Consider the following 18,081-nt stretch of genomic DNA (forward strand, 5'->3'; position numbering starts at 1 on the left):
CATCTAAAAGAAATATAAATCTGGCTTCAGTAGCCTTGACGATCAGTCCTGATGATTCTGGAAACTTACCTTGAGGACACAGCAAAAGCAAGAGTGATACTGCAGAAAAGGAATAAACCCAAATCGTTGTTTTACCCTGCTCAATCCCAGACCACCTTGTTTACAAATGCTGCATCCAGTCTGCTTCTCTGGGTTTCCAAAATTCTGATAACTTCTTTTTCTGCCTCCAAGTTTCTTTTCTTTGTGATCTTTGATCTTTTTGAAGTTCAAATCCACCTTTTATAATCCCATCAACATTGAACATTTATGAACATGTACAACAACAGAAATATGTTAGGATATTTAATATTTATTGCCCTGTTCATAAAGTTTTGCTTCAGAAACAAAAACTATATAAATATCTTTAAAGAAAACATAAGATCTTATTTTTCACATTACTATAAAGTATGATATCAAAATTATAAACATTTTGGTAAAAATCAGCATTTTGTGTCTTCTTCATAGATGATGGTAATTCAGAGATTATTGAGTCAAAATCCAAATGTGAAGTTTAAGGTTAAACCTATTCTTAAACTTTTTTATTTCATTGCAAAACCATTTGAAAATTTTCCTGTCAGATTTGAGCCACTGTACCTAGTTTAAATCTTGATACTCTTAACTTAGATTGTTCCACAATAACTATTTCACGTTGGACAGTTAAGTCCCAGGCTTTTTATAAAGCAAAGCGTTTAACCTTCATGTTGATGAAAGTTATTTGATCAACTTTTGCTTATTGAAGACACAGTTTAAGAATATCAATATTTCTTTTTTTGGCAAACATTATTTTTTTGAGTCACAGATCTGTGGAGAATGAGTTTGTGTGGTATAAATATTTAATATAGAAGAAACAATACATTTTAATTCATGTTAACTTTATAAGACATGATACACAATATTCAGCGATGGTCATTGGAAAATCATTGCTGCTTCTGCATCATTTGAAAGGGTAAGCATTTTGCATTCTTAAATCAAGTGATAGTTTTTCAAGGAAACTCTTCTTAGGTGTGAAGGATTGTCAGCTAATATATGGCTATGATATAAAATACATTTTATATATCCTTTTTTAAAAGAACAATTACTTGAGTTCCCCAGCAGATACTAACTCACTCATGGTTCTGGTTACTTTTTTGTTTGTCTTTACTAAGGAGTTGAACTGAGGGCCTCATGCTTGCTCGGTTTTCTGCTTCTTGAGCTATGCTCTCAACCCTTTTTATTTCTTTAGGAAAAATAAGAGCCAGCCTTGGACCCTAATCCCCCTACCTGCACTTTCTCCATAGCCTCCCGAATAGCAGCTTATACAGGTGCTGTGATGTCGTTTGTTTTTTTTGAAATAGGTTATCACGAATTCCTCACTTGAACTGGACTCTGATTATCACCCTTGTACTCTTCCCCCTAAATAGCTTGGATTTACAAATTCTACCACAAGTGGTAAAACTTTACAAGTGGTCCTAGGCCACTTCCTACTCCAAAGACACTTGCAAACACACCTTCTTGGATGGTTAATTATTCTGGGGTATATATCATATTCCCCTAAGTTTTTCAAAATATCTCAAATCAAATCTATAAAGAGGCCCCAAAAACTGTATTTTGAAATGTCTCTCCAGTTAAATAACCTCTTAACCAACAGATGTGAGAAACAGAATGGGAATCAAAAGTCCAAGTTAGTTTCCCTTCATACTAACCACAGCTGTATGGGTCTTTGAAACTCATCAGCTGCAGTTTACCAGAGAAGAACCATTGTACCATGGCCTTTTCAAGTTGTACAGTGTATAGGAAAACTGTAATCTGTTGAGTGGTTGCAGCCATCTTGCCTGCTGTCAACACAGACTAATGCCAGCATGGAGACTTCTGTTAATTTGGAAGGAGGTCTTCTGGGCAAGTGCAGCTTGCCCTTCCTTTCCCTTCCCTTCACTTCCCTCCCCTCCCCTCCCCTCCCCTCCCTACTCCTTCCCTTCCCTTCCCTTCCTTTCCTTCCCTAAGTCTAACAAGGTAGTAGGTAGTAAAGGCATAGCACAGTTTGGATACCTGTCTTCTAAAGCTCTACCTGTTAAAGGCTTGTCCACAGTGTGGCATAGGAAGTGGTTTGACCTTTAAGAGGTAAGGCCTTATGAGAGGTCTATCATTGGGATGTATCATTGAGGGGGACTGCGATATCCTGGTCCCCTCCTTCTCTTCTCTTTTCTGTCTCTGGCTCGTGAAGTAAGTGGTTCTGACCTGCCATATATGCCCACTGTGCAGTGCTGTCCCACTACAGGCCTAAAACAACAGGCCAACTGATATTATCTCTGATATTTTGATATAGTAAGGGAAGACTGACTAATGCCAGGAGTAGAGTGGAGGAGTGCTTTTATTCTTTTCTCTTATCCATTCTGGCTTAATATAGACATGACCTAAATCCCACTCATTCATATTGCTGCCTTAGAAGTAATGTTAGGTAATTCATTTATTTGTCAATTTATCAGTGTCTCGCCATTCTTATTGAAAATCTCTTTCTTAAAATCATAGTATTAAGGAGGGCAAATCCAAGAAAAAGAAGTCTGTAAGAACTTCTCGGTCTGTAGAGGTGGTGGGTGGAGTTTGAACATATGAAATGGGAAAGTATTGACAGATTTAATTTTCTTGCTTTGTTCCCTAATTGATCATCTACATTTCCTGAAGGTAGATGTTCAGAATTACTGTCCGCAGTGGGAAGCCCATCCTCACAGAAGCAAGGAGCATATTTCCTTACAAAGCATGTGTGCCCTTGCATATAATGTACCTTTTATCTCATGTAGCATAACAGGAGGCACACAGGGAACATTGCCTAATGCGAATCCATTAATGTAGCACGTCGGGTAGCAACCAGCACGCTCTACATACAGCAGAGCGATTACCAAGGCAACTGATGCACTTCAAGTTCTGTTGCCGTTGCCTATGCCTTCCCTAAATCCTTTGCTTTGAACTCTTTGTATGACTCCCTGTCACGTCATGGAATGTTATGCCTCTCTCTTGTTTCCTCTAAAAATGGTATGAACAAGTCTTACTGAATACTAAAATGTACATTATTCTTTTAGGAAAAAATCTGCCTGTCTGTCTCTCTGCCTCTCTCTCTCTGTCTCTCTATCTCTGTACATCTCTCTGTGTCTCTGTGCATCTCTCTATCTCTTTCACTCCCTCTTTCTTTCTCTGCTCTCCCTTTCCCTGGACTACAGAGAGGATGAAGGATTCTTCTTTAGTTCTTCATCAGGAGCAACATCATTTTATTGAACACTTCGATAGATCCATTAAAACGCAAACGATGATGAGGATGAGGATGAGCAAAGAGAAGGTGGTAACAGTGTGTCAATGATAAAATGGATGTCCGGAGTTTCCACTGATCACTTGATGGCTCTAGGCCACACATTAGTCTTTAAAGAGGAACATCCTTTTCCATCTTTATGATCTGGTTCCTAGTTCACCTTTCGGTGAGGAAAGAGGAGGCTGATGCCCCAGGCTGGTACAGCCATGTTCAGGGGACACTTGAAGTTTCTTGGAGTTCTGAAAGTTACTGTTCTGTTATGAAGCAATTTGCCTTCCTGTGCTTTGATGTAAAATGTGGTTCTATATGATCATAAAATTGGTTTAAATGCAATTATTCCAAGACCAGTTAATGGACATTTATTATTTAACAGCATCTTTTAAGGTCATTTGCAGCCAGGAAAGAGACCTAATTTCCCTCTCCTCTTTCTACTCCACTGAGAAATATGTTCATTAATGAAAACATCTAGCATTGACTCTGGCTTATTTGTTAACTCAGAAGGTTTATTTCAGGAAAACAAAAATGGGAGTGCCATTATTTAACTACCTGCCATTATTTAACAAGTCTTCAGGCTTGAACTCAGGGTGCTGTCCCTAAGCCTTTTTATTCAAGGCTACTGCTCTACCATTTAAACCACAGCATAATTTCTGGAATTTTGGTGGTTAACTGGCAATAAGAGTATCACAGACTTTCCTACCCAGGCTGGCTTCACACTGTGATCCTCAGATCTCAGCCTCCTGAGTAACTAGGATTACAGGTATGAGCCACTAACACCCAGCTAGCAAAGAATCTTTTAAAGAATCCTAGTGCTTGCTTATGAAAGAGTATCCAATGTTCTTTAGAGGTGGCTCTTACTCTCTACCTGCTTCCCCATGTGAATTTATCTTTGAAGCTACCATCCTCATTGCCCTGCTCAGCCAGAGACTCTACAATAGAAAGCCAGAGAGCTTTCTGTACACACCAGTGAACCCTAAGACAGTGGCACCTTTCCATTCCAGTCTGTGGAAAAGCACTGCCGGGAAAATCTGTAAGGATTGTTTCAGCCTCTTCTACCCGTGATCCTTCATCCCAGGATAGCTGCTGACCACTTTGAGTCTTCCCAACCATTAAGAAGTCCCAGGGGGTGTTTATGATGGCATTGGGGTGGCTGCTCAGTTCAGGAAAACCTTATGTTCTCTAACGTTGGTGGCACTGAGGGAGGAGAGGGTTTTGTGCAGGAGGGAGAGAGCAAGGTGGCATTGAATGAAATGTCGTTTTAGATCTAGGCTGCTGACAGGACTCTTGGGATTTATTTAGGTTGGCTTTCTTTGTCCTAACATGGTAAAAAACCACACTAAAAGCTTTCTCCCTGCTGTCTGCAGCTGGGAAATGTGCAGATGTGTACCCCACTTCCTGGCCCCAAAACACAGGCCAAGACTTCAAAAGATATTCCCACCATCACCACTGCCATTAGGAGACACAGGGAGAGGAGAAACACAGGGGTCTCTTTCTGTGGCACAGTGCTCAGTCCTGGGAAATAGGGCATAGATGTAACTTTCCATAGCTCTCAGCCTGATAGAAAATAGACAAGTTCAACCAGAGCAGTAAGTACTACAACAAAGCATACATGGTTAATGAGAATGTGAAGGAAGGCACTGAATGGCTAAGGGAAACTAGTCATGGAAGGCTTCCCAGAAGGGGTATGGCCTGAGTTATTTACTTACTTACTTATTTATTCAGTTATACTGGTACTGGGGCTTGAATTCAAGGCCTGAGTTTAGTCCTTTAGCTTTTTCACTCAAGGCAGGCATTGAGCTAATTTTGAAGGCTGTGTTAGAATCCGTTGGTAGGAAAATCGCTGTGCTGGGAGCAGAGAAACTGAGTTCTCCACAGAGCAAAGTCACACTTGTGACCTTGAACTACAGTATCTGTCTTTTTTTTTTTTTTCTTGAAATCTTTTTGTTTGTTTTTGTCAGTTGTGGGGTTTGAACTCTGGGCCTGGGCGTTGTCCCTCAGCTCTTCAGCTCAAGGCAAGTGCTCTACCACTTGAGCCACAGCACCACTTCCTTCTTTTTTTTTTTTTTTTTTTTTTTTTTTAAAGAAAAGCTCCATGGCAAGGAAACCTTATGCAAGAGCACAATGTAAAGCAAGGCCACACTCCCTCATCACCTTTTCTGAGGACCAGCCCCCCACTGCGCTGTCAACAGCAAGCTGCTCCTGGGAATCTAGTGCCACTTTTTTTTTTCTATTCACAGTGACAAGTGAGAACAATGTGTCTCTAAGGTCTTCTATCCTCAAAATCATAAGCGTTTGCAACTTGGGGATTTGTCTGGTCACCCTGGGCCCATACATAGGCTGTGTCTGTTCACACTTTGGAAATGTGCTGGGAGCTGTCTTCAGCCGGCAGCTCCCTGAAAACGAAGATGAGGGTTCTTCCTTCAGACTTAGAGGCTCTATGCTGTCATGACTTATTAATTTGATACAAGCAAATGTTAAGTGTCTTTTCAGTACTGTGAACCAGACTGTAAACTACAGAGATGGCATGCTCTTAATCCCAAAGGCACATGTACTTCGGTAGGGAAAACTGATAAGAAAGTCATGGTTTATAGGAGAGAGTAATGAATTCCATGAAAAAGGCAAGCACTTCATGGATATGGACAGACCCTGCTGGGTCAAAGAGGTCAGGAGAGAATCCTAGAGGAGCAGTCTTTGAGCAGAGGTGTGTGTGTGTGTGTGTATGTGTGTGTGTGTGTGTGTGTGTGTGTGTGTGTGTGTCTGTGTGTGTGTCTGTGTGTGTGTCTCTGTGTCTGTGTGTGTGTCTGTGTGTGTGTGTGTGTGTGTACCAGAGCTTGAACTCAGGGCCTTGCATTTCTGGCCCTTTAGCTCAAGCCTGGCATCCTACCCCATGCACCAGACGTACACTTCCCAGAGCAGCAATTTTAAAGGAGAAAATGAAATTTGCTGGATGAATATGTGCATATGAGTATTAGAGGTAGATGGGAAGGGATGCAGTTAAGACAGACTTCGGAACACATCAATTTGACAATGTGCTTTCATGAAATGCTTTGACTATAAATAACTCTAACTACTTAGTGACAGGATTTTCGCTATTGTTCTCTCCATGTTAAAGTTTGATTCTAAGGAAACCATCTCCTCAGGCAATAAGATTTGGGGATAATCTCATAGTTGATAGAAATATTAGATACTATGTATTCACAATCTCCTGCAGCATCCACTTTCTTACGCAGCTCCTTTAGAAAGAATTTTTGTAGTTATTCTCAGGTATTTTGCTGATGATAGAGTGTGCAGCTGGGTATGATTTTATATGCACCTGTAATTCAAGCACTTGGGAGACGCAGAGAGGATGATCTTCATTTTGAGGCTAGCATTAGCTATACAATGAGGTCCTGTCTCAGAAAGAAAGAAAGGAAGAAAGGAAGAAAGAAAGAAAGAAGGAAGGAAGAAAGAAAGAAAGAAGGAAGGAAGGAAGGAAGGAAGGAAGGAAAGAAGGAAGGAAGGAAGGAAGGAAGGAAAGAAAGAAGGAAGGAAGGAAGGAAGGAAAGAAAGAAAGAAAGAAAGAGGAAGGAAAGAGAGAAAGAAGGAAAGAGAGAAAGAAGGAAAGAAAGAGAAAGAAAGAAAACCTAAACAATGTCAAAATACAGTATTCTAGTCAGCTTTCTCTCATTGTCACAAATTCCTAAGGAAAATAAACTTTTAAAGAGGAAAAGATTATTTTGGCTCACAGTATTGGAGGTTTTAGCTCCTCACTGGTTGAGCTCATTGGTTTTGATCCTATGGTAAAGCAGCACATCATGGTAGCTGCACATGCCTGAAGTTCTCATCTCCAAAGAGAGGAGAAGAGAAAGAAACCAAGATTCATATCCCCTTAGAGTGGATATCCCCGTGACATAAAGACCTCCCACTTGGCTCCACCTTTTAAAGGTCCCACAGCCTAACAACAGTGTGACACTGGGCTCAAGCCTTCAACAGATGGGCCTTTATTGGACATTCCAGATCCAAACTATAGCATGCAGAAAATGTTCATTCAGCTTGAAATCCTATCCAAAAGAACACTAAGCACGAATCCAGAGTACCTACTATAAAATTCTGACTTTAGTACTTTCTAGGTTTTGACCTTGTACAAATTAATGTCTATTATCCTCTATTAAAAATAGAGAGAAATAGTGTGTCTATCTTGTAGGCTAATCTTTGTAGTAGATTTAATATAGTACAGGGGAAAAGCAAGTACTTAACCATTTGTTTGATCTATCAACCAGCAGATATTTATCCTATGGATATAAATCCTTCCCCTCACCTCATTCTGAATAGGCAGTTGGACCATCTACAATTTCTCTGTCTACACTTGAATTTACATTTACTTTCACTGAAGAAATCGACAACGCCTCTGGGAAAGGATAAAATAAATTTCATTAGGCAAAAGATGTTACTGCTTGCATGTGTTATGGTAGCTTCTGCTGTGAGAAATGAGGATCTCCTGGGGGCTGTATTGTAAAACTGGGAACACTGAATCTTTGAGGCGGCTGCAGAATGGACATGCACAGATGCACTGCTCTGCCCGTATTATGTATCCTTTCTAGGGAATAGATGGCTTAGGACACATGGGCCTTTGGCACTTCTAGTTACGTGGTGGCAGTGCAATGCATAGACAGGCTGATAGGGTTTGAGCAATGTCTTCTCGGGCTCTAGTGCCCACATAAAGCCATGCTGACATTTTAGCTGTCCTGTATTCTTGCTTGACTTCTCTCCATTATCAATCTGGATCTAAGCATGGAAGCACACTTATTTCAACCAAACTACACTTTGGTTCACACTGTGCCAGGACTAGGCAGGGATGAAATACAAATCCTAGTGAAATAACTCAATCACAAGCATGTATACAATTATAGATGAATTCTTTTTTTTGGAGGGGGGGATCTGGTCATGGGGCCTGAACTCTGGGCCTGGGCGCTGTCCCTCAGCTCTTCAGCTCAAGGCTAGCGCTCTACCACTTGAGCCACAGCGCCACTTCTGGCTTCTTTCTTTTTGCTTATGTGGTGCTGAGGAATCGAACCCAGGGCCTCATGCATGCAAGGCATGCGCTCTACCACTGAGCCACCTTCCCAGCCCTATAGATGAATTCTTACTGTGTTGATTTAGTAGGAGCACTATAGCCATGTGGAAAGGGGAAGAAAAAATTTAAGTTAGAATAGCCTGAGATGATATCAGGGACTGAAAAGATATTTAGGGGTAGTTAGGATAGGCAATCTGAAAAAAAAAACTTACAAGTTGAGCAAGGATTAAGATGTAGAGTTTCAAATAAAATGTTCCTAAGACACACTCATCCTACTATGGAAGATTAAAATATTTATTCCAGCTTTTTTAAACTGATGAGGGACTCAACACAGATAATAATGTTTGATCTCTTAATATCATAGTTAATAAATTCAAGATAAATTTGAAGCTAAGGAGGAAATTGGGAGACAGGTAGAATTGTAAGATGAGTTTAGCATGGACAACAAAGCAAAAGAACTGCAGAATGAAACTTCTTTGGTCGGGAACGTGTTGTTTGCTAATATTGTTGGCATAGCGGTCTCTCCTTATCAGCAAAGGACACTTTCCAAAGCCCTTCAATGGTTGCTTGAAACTTCAGATAGTACAATCTTTACATTGACTATATTTATTCCTACTTATACACTCCCATGATAAAGTTCAACATACATATCAGACATTGTAAGACATGAGCAACAATAATGAATACTAAATTAAATCAATTTAGCAACATATTGGAATAGAAGTTATAGGAATATGGTCTCTCTGATCTTCTAACAAAATCTGATTGTACTGTATTTACCCTTCTATTTTGTGGTATTTATTTAGTGAGGGATCAAACTCAGGGCTTTGTGTGTGCTAAATACACACTCTACCCTGAGCTATGTGCTCAGCCCCACTATGAAATCAGATAGTGCCACAGACGACAATAGATCACTGAGACTGAACTGAAGAGAATAAGCCGCAAACAAGGGGACTACCTCATTCATAAATTGTTTTTGTAGGTCACTTCCCTAGGGCAGAAGGGAGGAAGCCCTGCTCTATAGGTCTTTGGAGGTTAGTCACCATCCTTTCCTCAGGAACCACTGGGTGTGTCTCCACGGAGAATATGCTCCACTTTTCCCAACAGATGACACTTTGGGGAATGCTTCTTTAATTATCTGTCCACCTCACTAGAAGGCAAAGTCTGGGATATCAGGGCCACAAGTGCCTTATCCACTATTGACTTCTCCTAGGTACGTCAGCAGCTCTTATGGATAGCAACGATTCATTAAGTAGCTGTGTACTGAAATAAACCTTTTCAATAATTCCCAGGGTGCAGTCAGCTTTTGGTCACTGTGACAAAAGACTTGAAGATTAAATGGCTTAAATGGAGGAAAGATTTCTTTGGGCTCACAGCTGCAGCAGTTTTAGTCCTTAAGCACTTGGTCCCGTCACTTTGGGCCTGTGGCAAGGCCCATTAGGATAGGGGAGCAAAGCTGCTCACCTCAGTGAGGGGAGGGGGCATGAAGCAAAGAGAGAAAGGAGGAGAATGGAGTTCCTGTATTTTTTTTGGGGGGGGGGTCAGTCGTGGAGCTTGAACTCGGCTTGGACACTATTCCTCAGCTCTTCAGCTCAAGGCGAGTGCTCTACCACTTGAACCACAGTGCCACTTGTGGTTTCTGAGTGGTTTATTGGAGATACGAGTCTCACAGACTTTCCTGCCCTGACTGGCTTTGAACCATGATCCTCAGATTTCAGCCTCCTGAGTAGCTAGGACTACAGGTATGAGCCACCAGAGCTACCTGGCTTTCCTGTATCTTTTTAAGAACACACTTCTAAGCAACCTACTTTATCTAACTAGGCTCAGTTCCTAAAGATTCCCAGACTTTCAACAGTTCCACAGCAGGGAGATGGAATCTTTAACACGTGAGCTTTAAGGGAACATTTAAGATCCAAAACCTAACACCTAAATTACTTCCTCTCTTCGCTTGACTACTTCTGTGGTTGTGCTATTTCTTCTTGCAATCTCACATGTATGGATCACAGTAGTCTCCATCTCCCTGCACACTCCATAGTCCTCATCATCTCAAATCACCAAGTACAGATCATCCAGAACAAATGTCTATGCCCAACTATTCATTCCATGTCCCTAAAAAGAGTTTACAATCATTTTCCAGTGTATACCAGTACTTTTATCATTACAAAACTAATTTCCAAGCCGAACTAAATATGCATAATCTGCTACCTGATATTCCCCAATATAAACTTCTATCCCTAGACAGGTTGTTTTTCTTACTAATCCCCTATCTGCTAAAGTCAGGCTCACCTGATTTACCACTTACTTTTTCTCCCAACTGTATTCCCTGTGACTCTTCTACCCATCCAACTCTTCTCATCCTCCAAAGCTGAAGCCAAGACCATCTTTATGAAGCCTTCTTTCTGTGATGGATGCATGTATTCATCTGATAACTGTAAAACTATCTCTGAAATTTATAGCCAGCTGGAGCACATTAATAATACTCTTTGATTTGTTCCTAATTTCATAAATGTCTTCTACTCCACTTTCAGATGCCTGAAGTAAAAAAAAATACCTTGTAATAAGAAGTAGGTCCAGGTATTAAACATTAAAAGGATATATAAGAATGATTTAAGGTACTTTTAAATTTAAGTGTTACCTTTTTACCCAGTGTAATTAGTAGAAAGTCCACTGTATCTCAAACCCTATCCAAGGCAAATATTTCCTTCCTTCCTTCCCTCCCTCCTTCCTTCCTTTTTTCCTTCTTTTCTCCCTCTCTCCCTCCCTCCATTCTTCTTTCCTACCTGCTTCCTTCCTTCCTTTCTCTCTTTCTCCCTCCTTTCCTCCCTCCCTTCTTTCTCCCTCTCCCTTCTTCCTTTCCTTCCCTCCCTGCCTCCCTCCCTCCCTCCTTTCCTTCCTTCCTTCCTTCCTTCCTTCCTTTTTTCCTTCCTTCCTTCCTTCCTTTTTTCCTTCCTTCCTTCCTTCCTTCTTTCCTTTCTTCTTTCCTTCCCTCCCTCCTTCTTCCTTTTCTTTCTTTCTTTTCTGTGCTAGGGATTGAATCCAGAGCCTCTAACCTGCTAAATAGGTATTCTACACTGAGCTGCATCCCTATTTTCTAATGGGAACCCAAACGTTAAGTGTCAGAGGACATTTGCTATTGCAGTCATCCTATGATTGGAACTCACTTGACAACCTATGCATACACCAAGAAACAATCTGAGGGAAATTTGTGCTAATGTCAAAATAGACTAAGAGTAGGCTATCGGCCTCTTCCCCTCTCTAAACGATGCCAAGTCTATTTGCTGACAGGATATACATCAAAGAATGAATCACAGTTCCTGCCTGCTGGACACTTGATCTGGTAGGAACAATAGAAGAGCATGCAAATACAAAACAGTGCATGCTATGCATGATAGATTTATGTATGTAAGGATATAAATGCCAGAAAAATTGAAGGTGTTGATTTGAGATACGGTTACAAAGTAAAATGTAAAGAAGAAAAGGGACATAGATACACTTTAGTTTTGAGCCCACTTGAGTTTCTTAATTTCATGGAGCATGGATAACAATGAGTAGACCTGGTTGGATTATACTTCAGAGAGTTGGGGAGAGGCAACAACTGAGGTATATAGATTAACTGGCCTTGAGATGGTGAGTTTTCCTACAAGCTGCTTTTCATCTCTGCACCAATGTTAATAATATGTGATTTCCATTTCACATGGAGTTCAGAGCATTATTCTCAGGTCTTGCTAATGCTTTATTTAAGTTGTACTGATTGAGAAAGAGGGTTGGCTTTCAATAGACTGCTGAGAAGTTCCCAAGAGACTCTAGTAGAGGAGAGGAGGGTAGCTCCGAGGAAAGAGGGTGTGGCTTGGCCCTGTGAGCCCCACTGAAGGGTTTGGGTGGAACTGGCCAGCCGTGGACATGCCAGAAACAATTCAGTGCACTTCTTTCAAACAACCAATTGTATGATACAGCATCCCTGATCCTAATTAAGAAAGCTCAGCTCAGCATCATGAGATAGCTCAACCTAATATGTTTTTATAGTTGAGTGCTTCTGTTTAAAATGTTTTACCTTGGGCTGGGAAGGTGGCTCAGTGGTAGAGCACTTGCCTTGCATGCATGAGGCCCTGGGTTCAATTCCTCAGCACCACATAAGCAAAAAGAAAAAAGCCGGAAGTGGCACTGTGGCTCAAAGTGGTAGAGCGCTATCCTTGAGCTGAAGAGCTGAGGGACAGCACCCAGGCCCAGAGTTCATGGCCACAACCGGACCCAAAAATAAATAAATAAATAAATAAAATGTTTTACCTAGACTGCCTCATATTTGTACTTATCTATGCTCTAAGTAAGTAAAAGGCCTTTTCTTAAGCACATTTTTGGAGTCTTTTTTTTTTACATGGGCAAGATAATGAGTACATTTCTTATCAAGCATTGTAGCCTCCTCCTTTGTTTCCCCTTCCCATGTCTTCCCATCCTACGCCCTGCCCCCCAACCCAACCCTCCACCTCCCCACCAACAAAGTTGTAAAGTTCGTTTTTCCACTTAACGATTTGTACATCTCATTGTTGCAATGGATCCACCTGTATCCCTATTTAAACGATTTGTTTTTCCCCTTCCCCTCCACAAATTATACCAACATCAAATACAGTGAAATACAGTGAAAGCAGGGGTTATACCATGAGGGAGGGACATACAAAGCACCAAAGAAATAATCTTATAAATGTGTTAGAAACAATCACCTGAAAGAAAAAAAAAACATTTGAATACATATCTTAGGGTTCATTTCCCTAACATCAACTTATCTGACCTTTTCTGCTTGACTCAGACATATACTAGTTATTGCAAATAAGGAAAACCATGGGACCTAAGTTTTTTTGGGCCTGGCTTACTTCACTTAATATAATTTTTCCAAGTCTTTCCATTTCCTAACAAATGGGGCAATGTCATTCTTTCTGATGGAGGCATAGAATTCCATTGTGTATATATACCACATTTTCTTGATCCATTCATCTACTGAGGAGCATCTGGGTTGGTTCCATATCTTAGCTATGGTAAATAATGCTGCAATAAACACAGTCGTGCTACACATTTTATGTATTAAGCACTGAGTCAGTGCTTTCCGCTCACTGTCTTTACGGTTGTGCACCTGGGTCGGTGCACAGGATGCTTGGCTCTGAAGGGCTCCACTGCCACCATCTTGAAATTCAGAGTAAGTTTTGAACAAGTCTCTCCCCTCCCCCACCAACCATTTTCACTTTGTACTGTGTCCCACAAGTTATGAAGCTGGTTCTGCTCACAGCCTATTTTCTCTTACAACTATTCTATACGGTAAGACTGGCAATGCCATTTGCAGATAAGGAAACTGAGGCTCATGAGAGTAGTCTGGCAACATCATAGATGCCCCTGAATTGATCCTTCCAGTCTGCTCTGTGTAATTCCCAGTCTGTGCTTGCAAATGGATGTTTACCACCATGTGATTCAGCCTAGCTACATTGCATTCAGGAGCATGTGTAGGAACTGTTAAGTATATTTTGATTCGCTGCTCAAATGATATTGTGGGGAGGGGGTACTGGGCTTTGAACTAAAGGCCTTATAATTGCTATGCATGTGTTCTATCACTAAGGCATTCCTTTAGCCCTTTTTTGAGTTTGTTAAATTGAGATAGAGTATGCACCTGGTCTACCATTTTTAGGCTTTCCATGGTGGCTTGGATCAAAAGTATACCTGTTTATGTCCAGCATCTTTGGAATCTTGTGAGGATGGAGTCTTGTGAACTCTGCTCTTATTGGCCTAGAACTATGATCTCACCAGTCTCAGGCTCCCACATAGGATGACAGCTTCATGCCACTGTGCCATCTATAGGTTATAATGTGTGTGGCGGGGGGTCTCACAAACTTTTTGGGTGTGTGGGCATTGAACTTTGATCCTCCTATTCTCACCCTCCCAAGAACCTAGGATTATAGGCCTGAGTCACTATTGTTAAGCCCAGATGATTTTTGTCCACAAAACCCTGCAAACTAAAGCTCTAGATCAAGACCCAATATATACACAAGGTAAGTGTTAGGAAATAATAGCTACCCTTACAGTCATGAAACACTAGTAGTGATTTCATTCTATTTGAATTCAGTTTTTAAAAAGTATGTAGTGACTTATGATGTGGATCACAAATGTAATTTGACACAGTGTTTGTATTAAAAAATAAGATTCAAACCTACATAGCAGAGAACTAAGGCTTGAACTATAGAAAGAGAGCTACTTCTGTACAAGAGGGGTTCCATTTAACACTCATTTATTCATACATCTCTAACAGTCACTACCCTATCATTCTCCCCTCCTCATCCCTTCCTGCACCCATCTCATTGATTCTAAGTTCAAAAATAGTGGGTTTTAAGAACTTTCAAAAAATGGAGCCTTTTTGAAAATCTGACTATCACTAGGGCCCCATTTTATAGAGAAATTCACATATATCCATTGTTTCTTGTACCTCTTCAGAAAGCCTCTGATTGACTTCTTTCTCAGATTCCAGATAAATAATCCTGAATCTAACAATAGCTCTATGTAGGAGCAGAAATCACGAGTGGGTGGGTGGTCTCATTATACCATTACCTCATGGACAGGAATTGAGAGGAAGAGGATAAGTAGATTTTATTGAAGTTTCAGGAAATTATTTCTTTCTAGACTTAAAACCAAAAAGACTGACACCCATTATTAGTTGGTCATCTCTCTTTTCTATTTATCTGAAATCATGGGAATGTAGTCATTAGAGAAAAATCTTTCCAGATGGTAAAGAAGGATGGCTGCTTGGAAGTCGTTTTTCAAGAGGCAAATATCACTTTAGAGATGGCAGAGGTCACTAAAAACAAAGGCTTGGAAGGAAGATAAATGCCCTTCTCTAGTCCCTGACTCTTCTGGTCCCACAGTCCCTGGAGCAGGAATTGCTGACGACTTGGCATTCTATTTGGATGTGTCTGAGTTAGAGTCAGCAAGCCACTATAACAGGTACCTGGCATTCCCCCTCTGGCCCCCTCCCCACAATAAAAAGCTCCAAGAGTAGAGTGCAAGTTTGGACTTGCTTGAGCAAGCCTAAAATAGAGACGCTCCTTCACTTACCATTACAACCTGACAAACTTGTTATATATTAAAAATAATTCCAGTCAACACTGCATTTAATACACCTAATCTACTGACCATCTTAGCCTAGTCTGCTTTAAACATGCTCAGAGTACTTATACTTGCCTGAAGTTGGACAAAGTCATCAAAACTGTCTATCTCATACTAATGTGTCGACTGTCTCATGGAATTTACTGCATCCTGTACTGAAAGTGAACAGCAGAACGGCTGTATCAACACTAACCATTGCTGAACTGTCAGTGTCTGAAGGCATGGATGCCACCAAATGCACATCACTTTTGTGCTATCTTAAAGTTGTAAGATCCTGTCTAATTATCATAAAGGGGTGGGTGCACCATCGGTCTCCATTTAGCCCTCTTTACAGGAAGGCTGTACCCGTCCCCAGTGATTTAAGGGGCAACTAAGAGTGGTCTCAACTAGAAATGGAAGTACAAAATTGGGAAGATGTTCCAGATTCCTAGAAACAAGAATATAGTTCTCATCTTATATGGTCATATGCACATAGTGTTTGACATTTTCTGTACATATTATCATATAAGATCATGCTAAGCAAAATGAACCCCAAGATAAGGACACAGAAGGTTTTTTTTCTTTGTTGTTGTTGCTTTTCATGTATTATGTGATTTTTTAAAATTTCATTTGTATGTTCTTCCCCCATGGTATAACCCTTGTTTTCACTGTATTTGATTCTAGTGTACTGCATCTTGTATATACATTTTTCTAATTTGGGGAGGGGAAGGGGAATAACAAAATGCTGGAACAAGACTACAGGTTGACCAGACACTATGTTGAAAATGAACTTTACAACTTGAGGGGGTGGAGGAGTCAGGGAGGTGGGGAGGGAAGGGATAGTAGGGGAAAACAAAGGAGGGGGTAACAATGTTCAATAGGAAATGTACTCATTACCTTACTCGTGTAGCTGTAACCCCTTTCTACAGTATCTTTACAATAAAAAACTTTTAAAAAGAATATCCCAGCATTTGCTTGTTCCAGCCCCAAAGACTCCTGTAGAGTCATGTAATCAATCAGTGGGAGGACACACACACACACACACACACACACACACACACACACACACACATAAAAATGGTAGACAAAAGCAAAGGGCAGTTGCTTAGAACAGTGCTACTCAAAGCACAGCGGGTTCACAGTGAGAACCAAACACAAATCATTTGTTGTTATTTAGTGATGGGCTGAGAACACATTGGAATTTGAAATAATATTTTTCTGCCTTTTGAATCTTTTTTTTTTTCAGTGCTGAAGATGGAACTTAGGGACTTGCATGCTAGGTAAGCATGGTACTGATAAGTTACTCCGCCCACCCCACCCCCAGCTTGTGTCTTTTGAATCTAATAATAAATTTAATTGTATATAATTACCTTAATTTTTTCTATGAGTTCATTGCTCGTGTGCTGTACAAAATTATTGGCCTTTGATAGATTTGAAACTTGGGGGGGGGCCTAAAGTGGGGACAGAGAGCTAAATGCTTCAGCATATTTGCAAAGCACTATTCTAGAGCAATATATGTATGCTGAGAAGCCTAAGAAAGTTATTCAAAGACCAAAGCTATGAGCCTCTCCCTCAGAACTGGTCCACATATAAATGAACACACTATTTCTATGACACTAAAGGCAACATCTGAGAGGAATGAAAGTGAATGACCCATTCTGGCAACTTTCATTTCACATAAAATCTTATTTCTCTCATCAATAGGAGGAGGCAATACTTTGTAGTTACGTTTATACTTCCTTGAGGATTTGAGCATATTTTACCTTATTTTACTCTATCCCACCTTATTATTATAGGGATTTCACTTTGACATACAATGTACTTGATTAGACTCTCCCACCCACTTTCCTTCCTCTCTTTTGAAACCAACTCCACCAAGCTTTACTGTTCCATGCATGCACACGTGCATGCATGCACACGTGCACACTTGAATTCAGGGTCTGGACACTGTCCCTGAGCTTTTTTGTCCAAAGTTACTATTCTACCACTTGAGTGATAGCTCTACGTCCAGCTCTTTTGAGCGGTAGCTTATTAGAGATAAGAGTCTCACAGACTTTCCTACTCATGCTGACTTTGAACTTCGATCCTCAGATCTCAGCCTCCTAAGTAGTTAGGATTACAGGGGTGAGCCAGTGGCATCTGGCCTTTCTTATTCAACAGCTTTTTGAGTGTTCCATTTTGCTATCTTTATTCACAGCTTCGTGTATTTTGGCATTGATCACCCTCCAACATTTGATTTGAGCATCTTTTAAAAGCAGTGTACTGTGAAGTAAGAATGGCCATCTCCATTTAATAGAGAAACTGAGGCACAGTGAATGATATAACCCAGACATACGGAAACCATGAGTGAGACCGACAGTTCCCAGCATTCCTTCATCTGGTTCAGTTTAACATGCAACCCTGCTTCCTCCCCGGGGGAGATGCTGGAGGCTGAGACTGTGTTAGTTTATTGTTTAAAGCTCTTCGTCCCACAAATAAATGGTCTACAAAAATAACAGACAGCAAAGCAAAGCAAACATATTTCTTTTGTAATGTATTTAAAAGTATCTTACAAAAACAAGTTTCGACATGGTGAACTGTAACATATTCTTTCACTACA

At 40.6% G+C, this 18,081-nt stretch overlaps 1 long non-coding RNA gene across 1 annotated transcript; it reads left to right on the plus strand.

Moving 5' to 3' along the window:
• The first annotated feature begins 3,000 nt into the window (after window positions 1-3,000).
• LOC138811969 (uncharacterized) lies at window positions 3,001-17,759 on the plus strand. Its single transcript, XR_011367528.1, has 3 exons — window positions 3,001-3,045; window positions 16,729-16,762; window positions 17,680-17,759. It is a non-coding gene; the product is annotated as an uncharacterized lncRNA (long non-coding RNA).
• Window positions 17,760-18,081: the final 322 nt, after the last annotated feature.

The sequence above is a fragment of the Dipodomys merriami genome, unplaced genomic scaffold (assembly GCF_024711535.1).
Source record: "Dipodomys merriami isolate MVZ:Mamm:240054 unplaced genomic scaffold, mDipMer1.0.p SCAF_551, whole genome shotgun sequence".
Classification (NCBI taxonomy): domain Eukaryota; kingdom Metazoa; phylum Chordata; class Mammalia; order Rodentia; family Heteromyidae; genus Dipodomys; species Dipodomys merriami.